Consider the following 4545-nt stretch of genomic DNA (forward strand, 5'->3'; position numbering starts at 1 on the left):
ATATATATATATATAATAACATATATATATATATATATATAAGTATATAAAGTATATATATGTTATTTGATGAATAAATAAATAAATATGATTAAAAAGAAATAAAAATAACATACTAATTAAACTAATTAAATTGCTCAATAAAAATAAATAAAATAAAAATAAATAAATAAAAATAACATACTAATCAAAAATAAAAATATAATAAAGTGTTTTACTAAATATATGTTGTTAGCACACTGTTATCATGTTTCTAACATTTTAGCATGGTTAGCATGTTGTTAGCATGTTTTACAATGTTATTAACACTTTGTTATTATGTTTAACATTTTTACCCTGGTGAAAAAAACAGCATATGCTGGTTAGGTATGTTTTGATGCTGGGATGCTGGTGGTCCTTTGATGCTGGTTTTGCTGGTTTATGCTGGTCCTTTGCTGGTTCATGCTGGTCCTTGACCAGCAACATGACCAGCTTAAACCAGCAAAGGACCAGCTTAAACCAGCATCAAAACCTACCTAACCAGCATCCCAGCATCAAAACATACCTACCAGCATATACTGTTTTTTTCACCAGGGTAGTTTGATTAGCATGTTGTTACAATGTTTTTACAATGATGCTAGCATGTGGCTAGTATGGTTAACATGTTGATAGCATGTTTTAGCATGATTAGCTTGTTTATATAATGTTTCTAGCATAATTAACATGTTGTCAGCGTGTTGTTAACATGTTGTTAACACAATGCTATCATGTTTCTATTTTTTTTTTATTATTATTAGCCTGTTGCTAACATGTTTTAGCATGATTAGCATGTTGCGTTAACATCATTAGCATATATATATATATATATATATATATATATATATATATATATATATATATATATTAATTATATATATATATATATTATTAACACTTTGTTATTATGTTTAACATTTTTAGATTGATTAGCATGTTGTTACCACGTTTTTACAATGATGTTAGCATGTTGCTATCATGTTTCTAACATTTTTAGCATAATTATCATGTTGCGTTAACATCATTAGCGTATATATATATATATATATATATATATATATATATATATATATATATATATATATATATATATATATATATATAAACTTTACTAAATAAATAAATAAATAAAATAAAAATAACATAATAATTGAATAAAAACATAATAAAATGTGGTTTGTTAAGTTATTTTTCTCTTTCATATTGTGTATATCTATAAGCAACATGTAACATCAAACTCTTTCTGGAATTACTTTAAGAGTCGATTCCCCTGTAGCGAGCTGCAATAATGTTTCTGCCCATGAAAAAATCCATATCACCTGCTTGTAATCTTTCTTTTATGATAGGATGCTGCCTTACAAGGTAGTTGCATGTGCCGTTTACAGAAAGGTACCTCATTGTATTTCTGAACTGAGCTACTTTTATTCATGCTTATATTTGTGGATTCACTTTTGAACAATTGACAGGTGCCGTTGACTGTTTATTCTGACTGCAAACATCCACCTTTCATTATTTGATCACAGAAGCATCATCAAAAACAGACTCCTCAGTAACTTGTGCGATGAAATGAAAAATGAAGGTCCTGAACACTGTATACAGTGTTGCCCTTGGCCCTGGTTTCATTACAGCTGCCTCAGAGCGCAAATAGCAGGTTCTCCGCCAAGAAAAGGTTGCCATTAGTTTAAAGACAAAGAGTCAGAGTGGCTATTTACTCTGTTCTGAGTGACACTAGGTCTGCTCATGGCTGTGCATCTTTTATTTATCTCTTGCTCATACAACATGCTCAGTTCCGGGACGCTGTTGCTACACGCAAAAGGGGTGGATGTGAAGTGAATTACAATGGGACCCCCCTTTATTATTTTTAAATGGGCCAGTACATGCCAGGAAAAAAAGAAAAAGAAAAAAAAAAGAAGCATTTATGCATTTATGTGCAGATAATCCAAGAGTGATTTTCTAAAATGGATAGTTCAGACTCTGAAATAGAAGCTATTTTAAAATAGCACCATTCCCACCAATTGAATTCTATATTATTGCACCAAGTCTACATACCTGCAATATAACTACATATGCTAAAGAACTATATTTCTTGGAAGAAGAGATTATTATTAAATCAAATCATGCACTGAACATTTGTGTATTTTATCATATGCAGCTGCAGCTACTTTTATAAAAGCAATAAGTCACAAGAGGCAGTGCTCACATTTATTCAGTTATCATCTAATGCATACTATACCGGAAACTGCAGAGATCAGGTTGCCTGGCTTTAATATGAAAGTTTAGAATAAGAAATAGTCACATTTACAAATATAGTTACATTACGAGATCCTGTCTACAGAAAGCTGGCAGTTGTAATCTAAAGCAGACTTTAAGCTCAAGTCAAAGCAATATATATATAAGCAATATATATATATGAAATACAAATTTCTACAAAATATATTAAGTCATCATGACTTTGGGCTTTTTGTTAATTCTCTTACAGTTTGATGTTATGTTGCTTAAAAGAAAAGAAAACAAACAAACAATATATTCAATATATTCAAAAATGTGATTACTATTCATAATTTAATGGTATTCAATAAATAGTCGTCAGCATTTGAAGTGGATCAAAACCTTTCATCAAAGTTGTCCTGAAACCAAAACTGTTCTTGTCTTAGGATAACTTTGATGGACTTTTTTGATGTGTTGACTATTGTATATCATTTGCTAGCATGTTTCTAGCATAATTAACATGTTGCTAGCATGTTTTTAGCTTGATTAACATGCACTTAGCACATTGCTATCAAGTTTCTAATATTTTAACATGATTAGCATTTGTTGCTAGCATGATTTACCATGTTGTTAGCATATTTTTAACATGATTAGTATGTTGATAGCATATTTTTAGCGTGATTAAACTGTTGCTAGCATGTTGTTAACATCTTAACACATTGTTATCATGCATTCTAACATTTTAGCATAGTGGCTAGCATGATTAACATGTTTGTAGACTGTTTCTAGCATGACTAACATGTTGATAGTGTGTTTTAGCATGATTAGCATGTTGCTAGCATGTTGTTAACATGTTGTTAGCTCATTGCTACCATGTTTCTAATATTTTTAGCATTATCAGCCTGTTGCTAGCATGTTTTAGCATGATTACCACGTTGTTAACGTGTTTTTAACATGCTGTTAGCATGTTTGTACCATGTTATTAACATTCCCTGGTGAAAAAAAACAGCATATGCTGGTAGGTATGTTTTGATGCTGGGATGCTGGTTAGGTTTTTTTGATGCTGGTTTAAGATGGTCCTTAGCTGGTTTTTGCTGGTCTTTGCTGGTTTATGCTAGTCATGTTGCTGGTCAAGGACCAGCATAAACCAACAAAGGACCAACATAAACCAGCTAAGGACCATCTTAAAACAAGCATATACTGTTTTTTTCACCAGGGTTGCTATAACATTTCAGCTTGATTAGCATGTTGTTAGCATGTTTTTACTATGATGTTAGCAGGTTGGTATCATGTTTCTAACATTTTTAGCATAATTATCATGTTGCTTTACCATCATGTTGTTAGCATATTGCTTTGACTTTATACAGTATATACTCTAAGGGAATTTTTTTTAAAAGTCACTATTTGACAACACTCAAGTTTGTTCATGATAACTGACATACTGACTTGACTGGTTAGCAAAATCATACAAAGGAGCAGATATATTTGAGCAAAGCACATAGTCCACACACACACACACACACACACACACACACACAAGCTTATAGAATCTTCTGTGTATTACTTGAGAACTTAAGTCTAGAATGATGAAACTCTTTTCCTCCTGGCAAGGTGAAGTTATGCTGATAGTGCTGCTGGATCATTTACCAAAGGAGAGAGACCGAGAGAGAGACAGAAAGAGAATCAGGCTATTAGGCTGTCGCGATAGAGCTACTCTAGGAGCATGCTGAAGTCTAGTGTTCAGCTACACCTGTCTCTATGTGTGATGTGTGTGACTAATTTGACAGGACACTTCCTGAGCACCCCAGGATGCTGTGGGTTCCATCACAACATTCACTAGCTGCAGACAGGCCCATCTAATCACAAAAAATGTGTTTCTGAAAACCACAAACCACAGCCCGGGCTCTCAATCATGTACTGATATTCTCTGAGAAATGACTTGTATTACTGCGTGTCATGTTCTCTATCTTTTTGACCAACAGCTCTTTTTTCCCATTTCTAGTAATGTTATCTTCAGATGAATGAGCTGCTGTACTGTTGAATGAACATTTTTGACACCATTTGCATCAAGTTTCATCATTCTGTCACAAAAAAAGTCATATTTTAGTTTTCATTGTTTGAAAAAGAAAGGTAGCATTTTAGGGAATCATACTGAAGGCAACACATCTGTTTCAAAAGGTAGGCAACTTTAAAACAATAAAAAATCAAAAATCTGTATAATAGTATATATAATCTAAAATTATTTCTCTGCCCTTCTATGCTTTTATATTGTTGAGAATTAAACATGTTTTTGCATTTTGCTTTTAAAATGCAATTGCAATG

Source organism: Labeo rohita, unplaced genomic scaffold (assembly GCF_022985175.1).
Source record: "Labeo rohita strain BAU-BD-2019 unplaced genomic scaffold, IGBB_LRoh.1.0 scaffold_76, whole genome shotgun sequence".
Classification (NCBI taxonomy): domain Eukaryota; kingdom Metazoa; phylum Chordata; class Actinopteri; order Cypriniformes; family Cyprinidae; genus Labeo; species Labeo rohita.